General features: G+C 43.6%; 1 protein-coding gene and 1 long non-coding RNA gene across 2 annotated transcripts in view; one reads left to right on the forward strand and one right to left on the reverse strand.

The window, feature by feature from the left end:
* Nucleotides 1-14,593, reverse strand: part of LOC106569249 (XK-related protein 4) — a 68,936-nt gene that overhangs the window by 41,871 nt on the left and 12,472 nt on the right. The window lies entirely within an intron of this gene.
* On the forward strand, nucleotides 2,186-3,851 carry LOC106569250 (uncharacterized). The gene is made up of 2 exons (XR_001320458.2): nucleotides 2,186-2,836; nucleotides 3,476-3,851. It is a non-coding gene; the product is annotated as an uncharacterized lncRNA (long non-coding RNA).

Raw genomic sequence — 14,593 nt, forward strand, 5'->3', positions numbered from 1 at the left:
CTTTTGGCTCGTGAATGCTACTTTCAGAACTACTGGCTAAAAAGTATAGAAAAGTACCGGAGAATTCCTTCAACTCATATCCAAATGATGTTGTTGACCTGTCCTATAGCTGTATGTGGCCAAAGCATAAATTGGAGGGAAAAAAAACACTTCAAAAACCCACGTCAAACTTGTTTCTCAAACAGACCGTTTAAAAAATGCTTGCTATTTCCTTATAGAACATGATGTCATCTCCCTGAGGATGAGCTAGCCAATCAGCGGTGTAGAGGAGGATGAGCTGGCCAATCAGCGGTCTACTTGCGTTAATATTTTTTATGACTTGTATACGCCCACACACCATTCTATTGTATTTAACTAGGCAAGTCAGTTAAGAACAAATTCTTATTTACAATGACCGCCAAACCCAGACAATGCTGGGCAAATTGTGCGCTGCCCTATGGGACTCATCCATCAAATAAGCACAAGGGCCTATCAATTTACTTCATGTGCATGTTCTTAGTAATGTTTACTGTCACACCCTGATCTGTTTCACCTGTCCTTGTGCTTGTCTCCACCCCCTCCAGGTGTCGCCCATCTTCCCCATTATCCCGTGTATTTATACCTGTGTTTTCAGTCTGTCTGTGCAAGTTCATCTTGTTTGCCAAGTCAACCAGTATTTTTCTCCTCGCTCCTGGTTTTTCCCAGTCTCTGTTTTTCCTCGTCCTCTTGGTTCTGACCCTTGCCTGTCCTGACTCTGAGCCAACCTGCCTGACCATTCTGGCTGCCCCTGACCTCGAGCCTGCCTGCTGCCCTGGACCGTTTTGGACTCTGAACTGGTTATGAACTCTTGCCTGTCCCCGACTTGCCTTTTGCCTACCTCTTGGACTATAATAAATATCAGAGCTCAAACCATCTGCCTCCCGTGTCTGTATCTGGGTCTCGCCTTGTGTCGTTATAGTTTACTGTGACAGTAGTGGTGAGTGGTTTTAAGGCAGCATGATGAGGTCAGAATGGTTTGACTTGACAGTGGGGACTGCAGCAGTAGGATTAGCAGGAAGTGAATGTATCAACACCAGAGCCTTGGCCTGAATAATCAAACCCAGAGTTACCTCTGTAGAACTGTCATGGTGAGATTCGGCATGCCTCCTCACCGCCTGGAGACAAACTCAGAGAACACAATCAACGAGAAGTGACAGCAGCAAACTAGACTACTGCAGCAGTGACAGAGCCCCTGTCACTCGCCTGCTATCGGTTGATAATGGAAGAAGTGTGGTGTGCTAGTTTCTTACTTTACACTGGTCCAATCTTACATTTCTATTTTTAGAAATCAGAACTATTTTGTATTTAACAGTTTGATATAATATTGGAAAAGTGTGCATTCAAGATCACACACACAACACAAGGTCAGGGGGATGGTGTCCTGTGAGTGTAGGGTTGTCTAGTGAGCCTAAGGTGCCGGGACCCCTGACACTACAATGGCCCCCCAGGCCCTGTGATTGGATAGCAGCAGGCAGCAGTATCCTGGCTCTGAGGAGAGGACTAACTGCCTGCACATCATGGCTCACGCTGCAGCTGTCCTGCTGACAACGCACTGTTCCCTGGCCTGGCCTGCACACAGCCACAGTCACACACACAGCAGCCTTGCTCTGACTGAGGACTCAGGGAGTGACAATCTTCAAAATGCACATAGCACAGGGCCTCTTTAGAGAGCATCTCTGTCACACAAACAAAAAACATGCACAAACACCTCATATGTTAGTACAGGTAAAGGATGGAATGACAGAAAGTGTCCGCTTATGAAGTGGCTAGGTAAAATCTAGTATCTATTTTCGGTACAAAATTGAATATGTAAAACATGCACTACAACAACTGTTTTGCTTTAGGCCATTTCATATATCAGAGAAAGAGCCTTAATATTGTGAGCTTGAAAGTAGTGTGGGTGTTTGATAGCAGTATGTAGGTGATTGTAATCTGTTTCTGTGAAAACATTTTCTTTTTCAGATTTCTGCCAGTTACCATCAAACAACAGACAGTGTGTGATGACAATCACTGCTGATGTAATTCTATCACCACAAAATACCATTAATGAAGCACATGCTTACATATCAGCCATTATTTTTTTTTACATTTTAGTCATTTAGCAGACACTCTTATCCAGAGAGACTTACAGTTAGTGCATTCATCTTAAGATAGCTAGGTGGGACAACCACATATCACAGGCATAGAAAGTATTTTTTTGCATCAGAAAGACACGGACAGACAGGTTAATTTCTCAACAACATCAGAAATGAAAGAAAGACAAAGAAAAGGCATAGCCATTAGTCTCTACCTCCATTGCCATGGGCAGGAGCCCATGTTAAAGACCATAATCTGAGATGCGCAGGACAGAAGCCTGCCAACTGCAAATATGAGCACCCCTGTAATAATTTGTAAAAAATAGAGAGAGAGATCTGAAGTGTTAATGCAGGCAGTTCATCATAATGTGTTACGATTCTGAAGTCATTCATTTGTTTGAAATATTTAAATCGGTCAGATTTTTTGTAAAGAACACTTTTATCACTACATTCGTAAACTGTGAGCATAATGGAAGGGTTTAGGGATGACTAAACCAGCATGCAACGTGTGAAAACATGGCGGAAGGCAGTGACAGCGCCGGGAGATTTTTCAGCCTTCTAAGAGGACCAAATCTGAAGCGTGGTCGTATTTTTAGTTTTACAAGAGTGCTGAGGGAAACTTAATCGAAGATGGTCACCCTGTCTGCAGAACATGCAAAAAAGTCGCTGCGAAAGGGGGCAACACTCCAAATCTCTTGAGTCATCTTCGTGATCACCACTCACTACTTTATAGCCAATACAAGGTAAGTTAACTTTTACCTCAATGCATGATGTGGGGACTTCGGAATGGGGGAAAATGTCATGGTTTGTCTGTCTGACTTGCTAATAGCTTGTCAATAATGTAAACTGAAGCTTTCAGTGTTACCTACTCTTGTAAAAACACTACACGTTGTTCTGCTGCTGTATGCGTTGGGTGTCTGCAGACTCTTTTCACATTTACATTTACATTTAAGTCATTAAGCAGACGCTCTTATCCAGAGCGACTTACAAATTGGTGGATTCACCTTATGATATCCAGTGGAACAACCACTTTACAATAGTGCATCTAAATCTTTTAAGGGGGGGGTTAGAAGGATATTCATCCATTGCACACAATAACACGTCATGTAGTTTAGTCACCCAACCAACATATTTTGTTCATTGAAAATCCGGCAGTCATCCACTTGGTTGTAAAAGTGTTCCAACAGGAGAAACACTATAGACTCCTATACAAGACTCCTGTATTTATGTCAATTGTTGGGCTCATTACAATTACTATCACTGTCTTCTTAAGACTCATTTGTATTTATGTAAATGTGTGTGTGTGTGTGTGTGTGTGTGTGTGTGTGTGTTAATAATAATGTAACATAATAATAATACATTTGCTATTCCCTTGTTTACAGAGTGGGCGAGCAGCAGGCAAACCCTGTGATGCTACTGGTCCCTCCTCATCTACAGTTGTGACACAGACACTCGAGCAAGCATTTAAAAGGCAGGCTGCTTATGCACCCACATCAAAACATGCTCAAGACCTCATTGCAAAGGACATGATGCCATTTCAATTTGTTGAGAGGCCTGGCTTTCAGAGGCTGATGAAGGTTGGCGTGCCTCACTACAAAGTGAGTGCTGCTAATTTTATTTGTTTGTTTATTTGCTTACTTAAGGTTGTGTATATTTAAATCTGCACTAGGGAAACTTCAACCTCTCATGGCCACATGGTGCCATCTTTAATGTTATTATTTTAATGTTTATGCACATAAAAAATTCATAGTGCTGCAATTTGTGAAACTTGGTGAAATCATTTCAGTGTGTGTATCCGTACTTTTTGAAAATGTCCAGCACATTTGAATAATACTGATAACCGTGATCATTTTGGTCACTATAATCGTGATATGCCATTTACATACCGTTTCATCTCTACAAGGGTTAATATACTATGTAGTGGATCTATTCTGTAATTGCCCATAATCAGAAGTTACTGCACTTTATTAATAGATCAAGAAGCTCCTGAAACACGTCATCCTAACTATCATGTGTCAGCTCTAAGCCTGGGGTATATTCAACATCCAGGTGGTGGAGAGAGATCCTAACGTCCCCCCACGTGGTGGGCAGATTGTAGAGGCATGGACCCAGGACCGCCTGGTACGTTGGCCGATACCCAGGCCTCACACACCATAGAGATCCTATAATTCTATAATGCATGCACGCATGCGCACACACACATGTGAGACGGTTGTTTTCAAATGGAGCCTCTGTGTGCCAATTCAAGACTCTGGCACACACACTCACACTGACATGGAGCCTGGGAGGGCGGGTGCTAATCTTTGAGAGATGTGCAACCTGCTGGCCAGCCTGAAGAGCTTGTTGGCACCATGACTGCTCTATTATTGGCTCTACTCTGGGAGGCCATTTCGAAGAAGTAGCTGTAGTAGTTTCATATCAAATTTTATTTGTCACATGTGCCAAATACAACAGGTGTAGACCTTACAGTGAAATGCTTACTTACAAGCTCTTAACCAACAATGCAATTTTAAGAAAATCTCTTAAAAAGTAAGCAATAAGAATAACAAATAATTAAAGAGCAGCAGTAAATAACAATAGCGGGGCTATATACAGGGGGTACCGGTCCAGTGTCAATGTGCAGGGGCACCGGTATTGGGGTAATTATGTACATGTAGAGTTATTAAAGTGATAGATAATAACAGAGTAGCAGGGGGGGGGTGTAGCCATTTGATTAGCTGTTCAGGAGTCTTATGGCTTGGGGGTAGGAGCTGTTTAGAAGCATCTTGGACATAGACTTGGCGCTCCGGTACCGCTTGCCGTGCAGTAGCAGAGAGAACAGACTATGACTAGGGTGGCTGCCTGTTTGATGGTTCGTGGGAAGGCATAGCGGGATTTCTTATAAGCTTCCGGGTTAGAGTCCCGCTCCTTGAAAGCGGCAGCTCTACCCTTTAGCTCAGTGCGAATGTTGCCTGTAATCCATGGCTTCTGGTTGGGGTATGTGCGTACAGACACAGTGGATACGACGTCCTCAATACACTTATTGATAAAGCCAGTGACTGATGTGGTGTACACCTCAAAGCCATCGGAAGAATCCCGGAACAAATTCCAGTCTGTGCTAGCAAAACAGTACTGTAGTTTAGCATCTGACCAGGGTCTTCATTTTAATCCAGAGAACAAGTGGACAGTGACAGGTCCATCAAAAACTGGAGGGGGTGGGTTGAGGGGGGGGAAACGGAGAAAGAGAGACTCGATAGGCTGAGCATCTGGTTAAATGTTCATCCAAGGTGGACATCCCTCCATGACGGAGACACTGCTCTCCTCTACTCTCTCTGTGACTCCTTCAGGTACAAGAAGTGCTGTGTTATGTCATCAGTGGGAGAGCAAATGCTTCCTCTATCCTCCCTTTGACTCTTGTGTTCTGATTATAGGAAATAGAGGAAAAAGAAGCACAGGTCATAGTCTTTATGGAACCTTGTGTGTCATTGGCTGGTGGGGAGATGATTTAAAAAACTGACATGGATGAAAGTGGCAGAGGGGGTGTTGGAGCAGTGTTGTTGATGGAACACTCTAGCCAGGTATCCCCCTGGGAGCCTTGTGCATTATGGGACTTAGTGTGTTGCTTGCTCCCGCTCTGTATTGACTGGAGCAGTGGGTTCCAATCCTATACAATCCTTCTACTCCTTGAATGGGGAGTATGTATCAGCTTTAAGTCCCCCATGCTGCTAAAGCCTACAGAATTCCTTCTCCGTAATGGAGGTGCTCAATGGAAGCAAGCTGCTCCACTCATGACCACAGCAATACATGTAGGAGGCTTACTTGTTGGGCCATTCACTGGTATAAGAAGCAGTCTCTCTGAAATGTGGCAGTTTAAGGAAACAGCTTTCCTCTATGAGGTACGTAGCGCTTAGGAATTTTCCTATGCTTACCGATTTATAAGTTGAATCAACTTCCATTTGCTTTGTAATTCCTCAAGTTAATATTCAATACAGCATATTCAAACAGATATGGTTAAAAACAAAGGTTTAAATTTGTCACACCTTATTTTGGACATTGAGTCGGAGGTATAATATTGTTTTCACCATTTCCCACGGTTAACTTACTGCATTATACAGAATAACCATTATCTGTTTAATTTCTACACAATCTATGGTTTGACGACTCTCACAGGGGATGTTACGGTCAATCACGCAATCAGACTTTATAGTCCACCTTGTACACGTAGGCGCAATCAAGCCATACATAAATGAAATATTAAACTGACAATAAAACTTCAGGAGCATCAAGACCCACTAAAGAGGGCTGTAATGCATCACAAACATTCAGGACCAAGTTGCTCTTTAAGTAGAGATTCTTAATGAAGATCAATATGGAATACACAGGGTTAGCCTGCTGTGTCATTAAATTGCCCCCACTAGGTCAGTCAGTCATTAAATGTATTAGCCTGACAGTGAATATAATAAACAAGTGGTAGCTAAGTAGGTTTGTCATCATTGTTTTGTCCGAAGGCTGACCATCCCAAAGCAGACAGGACATACATGCAGTAAACTGCGAAAAAAAATACATGCATTTCACAGGGTGTTTCCTAGTAAGACATCCTTTTGGAAGGATGGGGGTCTGCAGTGAATAAATACGCATTATTATGTACACAGCACACCATGGCAGCACTGATTAACTTTGAAGTTGTTTGTTTGTTTGTTAAATGAGGCATGTTGCAACATTAATTAAAAGAAAGGCACTCAAACTGCAGTACTGGAAGGGAGCGGAAACAACCTGTTTCACTATGGGGCAATTAGGAGAGAGCGACACCAGTTGTTGGGGTTTTTGTTTCCCATCTGGTGTGTGTGGCCTCTCCCTCCCCCCTCTCTCTTTCTCTCCCTCCCAGCACCATCCAACATCACACCACAGTACAGGTAGGCAGTCTAGTCATCCAGACTAACTAGCCAGCAGGTGTCAACAGGTAAGCATATAGTATGACGTAATCGGAAAACTACTAATTAAAAGTAATTGCTGTGGTTTATTTTCAGCTGCCTCAACAGCATTGCAAGTTATCCTCTAGAATGGTGTTCTGATGTTATAGCAACAGCTTGTCCCACACTAGGTAAATAAATACATGGTCTACTGGGATTGAGTGGGCAAGTACTAATATACTGCAATGTGTAAGTGAGAGGAAGTAGGTTTGACACAGTACACACTGTATTTTACACAAAAAAGACAGTTTGTGTACCTTTAGGTATACTTCAGTATGTAGGAGGGCATCATATAACCATAAGTAGCTTATGTAGCATCATATGATTCAATAAAATATAATTTAATTGTATTAGTCACATGGGCCGAATACAAGAGGTGTAGTAGACCTTAGTGAAATGCTTATTAACGAGCCCCTAACCAACAATGCAGTTAAAAAAAATACGGATAAGAATAAGAAATAAAAGTAACAAGTAATTAAAGGGCAGCAGTAAAATAACATAGCGAGACTATATATAGTGGCTTGCGAAGGTATTCACCCCCTTGGCATTTTTCCTATGTTGCCTTACAACCTGGAATTAAAATGGATTTTTTGGGGGGGTTGTATCATTTGATTTACACAACATGTCTACCACTTTGAAGATGCGAAATATTTTCTTCTTGCGAAACAAACAAGAAATAAGACAAAAAAACAGAACTTGAGCGTGTATAACTATGTATAACTATTCACCCCCCCCCCACACACACACTTTGTAGAGCCACCTTTTGCAGAAATTACAGCTGCAAGTCTCTTGGGGTATGTCTCTACAGTGGGGGAAAAAAGTATTTTATCCCCTGCTGATTTTGTATGTTTGCCCACTGATAAAGAAAGGATCAGTCTATAATTTTAATGGTAGGTTTATTTGAACCGTGAGAGACAGAATAACAACAAAAATATCCAGAAAAACGCATGTCAAAAATGTTATAAATTGATTAGCATTTTAATGAGGGAAATTAGTATTTGACCCCCTCTCAATCAGAAGGATTTCTGGCTCCCAGGTGTCTTTTATACAGGTAACGAGCTGAGATTAGGAGCACACTCTTAAAGGGAGTGCTCCTAACTGCAGTTTGTTACCTGTAAAAAAAGACATGTCCACAGAAGCAATCAATCAATCAGATTCCAAACTCTCCACCATGGCAAAGACCAAAGAGCTCTCCAATGATGTCAGGGACAAGATTGTAGACCTACACAAGGCTGGAATGGGCTACACGACCATCGCCAAGCAGCTTGGTGAGAAGGTAACAACAGTTGGTGCGATTATTCGCAAATGGAAGAAACACAAAAGAACTGTCAATATCCCTCGGCCTGGGGCTCCATGCAAGATCTCACCTCGTGGGGTTGCAATGATCATGAGAACGGTGAGGAATCAGCCCAGAACTACACGGGAGGATCTTGTCAATGATCTCAAGGCAGCTGGGACCATTGTCACCAAGAAATCAATTGGTAACACACTACGCCGTGAAGGACTGAAATCCTGCAGCGCCCGCAAGGTACCCCTGCTCAAGAATACATATACATGCCCGTCTGAAGTTTGCCAATGAACATCTGAATGATTCAGAGGACAACTGGGTGAAAGTGTTGTGGTTAGATGAGACCAAAATGGAGCTCTTTGGCATCAACTCAACTCGCCGTGTTTGGAGGAGGAGGAATGCTGCCTATGACCCCAAGAACACCATCTCCACCGTCAAACATGGAGGTGGAAACATTATGCTTTGGGGGTGTTTTTCTGCTAAGGGGACAGGACAACTTCACAGCATCATTTGATGGGGCCATGTACTGTCAAATCTTGGGTGAGAACCTCCTTCCCTCAGCCAGGGCATTGAAAATGGGTCGTGGATGGGTATTCATGCATGTCAATGACCCAAAACACACGGCCAAGGCAACAAAGGAGTAGCTCAAGAAGAAGCACATTAAGGTCCTGGAGTGGCCTAGCCAGTCTCCAGACCTTAATCCCATAGAAAATCTGTGGAGGGAGCTGAAGGTTCGAGTTGCCAAACGTCAGCCTCAAAACCTTAATGACTTGGAGAAGATCTGCAAAGAGGAGTGGGACAAAATCCCTCCTGAGATGTGTGCAAACCTGGTGGCCAACTACAAGAAACGTCTGACCTCTGTGATTGCCAACAAGGGTTTTGCCACCAAGTACTAAGTCATGTTTTGCAGAGGGGTCAAATACTTATTTCCCTCATTAAAATGGAAATCATTTTATAACATTTTTGACATGCGTTTTTCTGGATTTTTTGGTTGTTATTCTGTCTCTCACTGTTCATATAAACCTACCATTAAAATTATAGACCAATCATTTCTTTGTAAGTGCGCAAATCTACAAAATCAGCAGGGGATCAAATACTTTTTTCCCCCACTGTATAAGCTTGGCACTGGGATTTTTGCCCATTCTTCAAGGCAAAACTGCTCCAGCTCCATCAAGTTGTATGGGTTCTGCTGGTGTACAGCAATCTTTAAGTCATACCACAGATTCTCAATTGAAATGAGATCTGGGCTTTGACTCGGCCATTCCAAGACATTTAAATGTTTCCTCTTAAACCACTCGAGTGTTGCTTTAGCAGTATGCTTACGGTCATTGTCCTGCTGGAAGGTGAACCTCTGTCCCAGTCTCAAATCCCTGGAAGACTGAAACAGGTTTCCCTCAAAATTGTCCCTGTATTTAGCGCCATCCATCATTCCTTCAATTCTGACCAGTTTCCCCGTCCCTGCTGATGAAAAACATCTTCAAAGCATGATGCTGCTACCACCATGCTTCACTGTGGGGATGGTGTTCTTGGGGTGATGAGAGGTGTTGGGTTTGCGCCAGACATTGCGTTTTCCTTGATGGCCAAAATGCTCAATTTTAGTCTCATCTGACCAGAGTACCTTCTTCCATATGTTTGGGGAATCTCCCACATGCCTTTTGGCAACCACCAAACGTGTTTGCTTATTTTTTTTCTTTAAGCAATGACTTTTTTCTGGCCACTCTTCCGTGGAGTGTACAGCTTAAAGTGTTCCTATGGACAGATACTCCAATGTCCGCTGTGGAGCTTTGCAGCTCCTTCAGGGTTATCTTTGGTCTTTGTTGCCTCTCTGATTAATGCCCTCCTTGCCTCATCTGTGAATTTTGGTGGGCGGCCCTCTCTTGGCAGGTTTGTTGTGGTGCCATATTCTTTCCATTTTTTAATAATGGATTTAATGGTGCACTGTGGGATGTTCAAAGTTTCTGATATTTTTTATAACCCAACCCTGATCTGTATTTCTCCACAACTTTGTCCCTGACCTGTTTGGAGAGCCGCTTGTGTGTATATATATCTCAGTATGTATATATATATATACTGAGATCATGTGACACTTAGATTGCACACAGGTGGACGTTATTTAACTAATTATGTGACTTCTGAAGGTAATTGGTTGCACCAGATCTTATTTGGGGGCTTCATAGCAAAGCATATGCATATGCATATACATATGCATGCACCATTTTTACGGTTTTTATTTTGGGGAATTTTATGAAACAAGTAATTTTTTTCATTTCACTTTCACTATTTTGTGTATGTCCATTACATGAAATCCAAATAAAAATCAATTTAAATTACAGGTTGTAATGCAACAAAATAGTAATGAATACTTTTGCAAGGCACTGTACAGGGGGGTACTGGGGCACCGGTTAGTTGAGGTAATATGTACATGTAGTTAGAGTTAAAGTGACTTTGCATAGATGATAACAACAGAGAGTAGCAGCGGTGTAAAAGGGGGGGGGGGTAGCCATTTGATTAGGTGTTCAGGAGTCTTATGGCTTGGGGTAGAAGCTGTTTAGAAACCTCTGGAATCTAGACTTGCCGCTCCGGTACCGCTTGCTGTGCGGTAGAAGAGACAACAGTCTATGACTACGGTGGCTGGAATAGGTTTTGTCGTGCCCTCTTCACAACTGTCTTGGTGTGCTTGGACCATGTTAGTTTGTTGGTGATGTGGACACCAAGGAACGTGTATCTCTCAACCTGCTCCACTGCAGCCCCGTCGATGAGAATGGGGGCGTGCTCGGTCCTCTTTTTCCTGTAGTCCACAATCATCTCCTTTGTCTTGATCACATTGAAGGAGAGGTTGTTGTTGTTCTGGCACCACAGGGCCAGGTCTCTGACCTCCTCCCTATCGGCTGTCTCGTTGTTGTCAGTGATCAGGCCTACCACTGGTGTGTCATCGGCAAACGTAATGATGCTGTTGGAGTCATGCCTGACAGTGCTGTCATGAGTGACCAGGGAGTACAGGAGGGAGCTGAGCACACACCCCTGAGAGGCCCCTGTGTTGAGGATCAGCATGGCGGATGTGTTGTTACCTACCCTTACCACCCGGGGGCGGCCCGTCAGGAAGTCCAGGATCCATTTGCAGAGGGAGGTGTTTAGTCCCAGGGTCATTAGCTTATTGATGAGCTTTAAGGGCATTCTGGTGTTGAACGCTGAGCTGTAGTCGATGAATAGCATTCTGACATAGGTGTTCCTTTTGTCCAGGTGGGAAAGGGCAGTGTGGAGTGCAATAGAGATTGCATCATCTGTGGATCTGTTGGGGCGGTATGCAAATTGGAGTGGGTCTAGGGTTTCTGGGATAATGGTGTTGATGTGACCCATTACCAGCCTTTCAAAGCCCGTCATGGCTACAGACGTGAGTGCTAAGGGTCGGTAGTCATTTAGGCAGGTTACCTTAGTGTTCTTGGGCACAGGCACTATGGTGGTCTGCTTAAAACATGTTGGTATTTCAGACACAGACAGGGAGGTTGGAAATGTCAGTGAAGACACTTGCCAGTTGGTCAGCGCATTCTCGCAGTACACGTTCTGGTAATCCATCTGGCCCTGCGGCCTTGTGAATGTTGACCTGTTTAAAGGTCTTACTCACATCGGCTGGGGAGTGATCACACTGTCTTCTGGAACAGCTGATGCTCTTATGCATGTTTCAGTGCCATTTGCCTTGAAGCGAGTATAGAAGTAGTTTAGCTCGTCTGGTAGGCTCGTGTCACTGGGCAGCGAGTATAGAAGTAATTTAGCTCGTCTGGTAGGCCCGTGTCATTGGGCAGTTCTCGGCTGTGCTTCCCTTCGTAGTACGTAACGGTTTGCAAGCCCTGCCACATCCAACGAGTGTCAGAGACGGTGTAGTACGATTCGATCGTAGTCCTGTATTCACGCTTTGCCTGTTTGATGGTCTGTCAGAGGGCATAGCGGGATTTCTTATAAGCTCCGGGTTAGAGTCCCGCTCCTTGAAAGTGGCAGCTCTAGCCTTTAGCTCAGTGCGGATGTTATACGTAATCCATGGCTTCTGGTTGGGGTATGTACGTATGGTCACTGGGGACAACGTCATCTGGGGACAACGTCATCGATGCACTTATTTAGGAAGCCAGTGACTGATGTGGTGTACTCCTCAAAGCCATCGGAATAATCCTGGAACATATTCCAGTCTGTGCTAGCAAAACAGTCCTGTAGTTTAGCATCTGCTTCATCTGACCACTTTTTTAATTGATCTAGTCACTGGTGCTTCCAGCTTTAATTTTTGCTTGTAAGCACGAATCAGTAAGATAGAATTATGGTCAGATTTGCCAAATGGAGGGCGAGGGAGAGCTTTGTATGTGTCTCTGTGTGTGGAGTAAAGGTGATCCAGAGTTTTTTTCCCCTCTGGTTGCACATTTAACATGCTGATAGAAATTAGGTAAAACTGATTTAAGTTTCTCTGCATTAAAGTCCCTGGATACTAGGAGCGCCTCCTAGGTGAGCGTTTTCTTGTTCACTTATGGCGGAATACAGCTCATTCAATGCTGTCTTAGTGCCAGCCTCTGACTGTGGTGGTACGTAAACAGCTACGAAAAACACAGATGAAAACTCTCTAGGTAGATAGTGTGGTCTACAGCTTATCATGAGATACTCTACCTCAGGCAAGCAATAGCTCGAGACTTCCTTAGATATTCCTTAGTTATTTATAAAAATACATAGCCCGCCGCCCCTTGTTTTACCAGACGCCGCTGTTCTATCCTGCCGGTACAGCGTATAACCAGCCAGCTGTATGTTGATAGTGTCATTGTTAAACCACGACTTACAGTTTTCAACGTCCTGTTGGTAGTTTAATCCTGCGCGTAGGTCATGCATTTTATTCTCCAACGATTGCACGTTTGCTAGCAGAATGGAAGGAAGTGGGGGTTTATTTGATCGCCTACGAATTCTCAGAAGGCAGACCTCCCTTTGGCCCCTTTTTCTCTGCCTCCTCTTCACACAAATCACGGGGATCTGGGCCTGTTCCCGAGAAAGCAGTATATTGTTCGCGTTGGGCTCGTCAGACTCGTTAAAGGAAAAAAAGGATTCTGCCAGTCTGTGGTGAGTAATCGCATGGTGAGTATTGTCCAGAAGTTATTTTCGGTCATAAGAGACGGTAGCGGCAACATTATGTGCAAAATAAGTAAAAAAAATAAGTTACAAAAAACAAATTAACAAACAAAAAAACACAATCGGTTGGGCACACGTAAAACATCTGCCTTCTTCGCCAGTGGCATTTTTAGCTGTTGGTATTGTCTTGCTAGGGCAATTTAATTGAATTGCTTTCTTTTACCTTTTACCTACCTTTTACCTTTCTTTTACCTACTTAAATCATTGCTCAGTACTTGTGACTGTTGCTGTGGACTAGTTTCAGGCCTATTTGTCTAACAGTCTTGCTAATTTGCGGGTGTGTTGTATGTTAGGGGGGTGTTTTCTTCACCTCTACTAGGCAATCAGCATCAGTGCTGGGAGGTATGTCTTTCACCTTTGCTAGGCAATTAGTGTTAGTCCTTTAGTTTCCCCTGTTTTTTTCAGTGGCAGCTGTAAACGGTGGTATTGTCAAACGACAGTGTTGTCGCCGAAACAAAGACGTTCTGCCGAGTTGTTTGAGGAAGTAAAGAGAGGAAGGCTCCACATCACTCTCTCACTTGAGTATCTTACCTAGTTATTTTCTGATGATCTCATTTAGCTCTTTTGTAGCTTTGGCAAGTATGTGCGTGATTTCTATCCCAGTTCGCTCCTCTCCCTGTAGGTTTTAAAGATGCTTACCTGGTGGCTGCAACCCTTATAATTTTTTGTACCCTGCGTGCACAACCCATGCGGATTTCCTAGTCTCCGGCAGCATTTGGAACTGCCAATCTGCGTTCAATAAAGCGGAGTTAATCTCAGCCTATATTGCCCTTCAGTCCATACACTTTTTGGCACCGACAGAGACATAGATCACCCCAGAGAACGCTGCTACTCCAGCTGCTATGTCGTAAATTGACTAGGTGTTCTCTCAAAGTCCGAGAGCATCAGGTCGTCACGGTGGTGGCACCGTGCTACTCATTTCTGGATATTTTCTATTTTCTCCCTCACTCACCTGTTCATCTCCTAATTTGAATTCCATGCAGTCACTGTCACTTGTCCACTCAAGCCTAACATTGTTGTCATCTATTGCCCACCAGGTGCCCTTGGAGAGTTCCTCAATGAGCTAGACACCTTGATAAGCTAATTTCCCGACGATGGCTCACCACTCA

Source organism: Salmo salar, chromosome ssa14, assembly GCF_905237065.1.
Source record: "Salmo salar chromosome ssa14, Ssal_v3.1, whole genome shotgun sequence".
Classification (NCBI taxonomy): domain Eukaryota; kingdom Metazoa; phylum Chordata; class Actinopteri; order Salmoniformes; family Salmonidae; genus Salmo; species Salmo salar.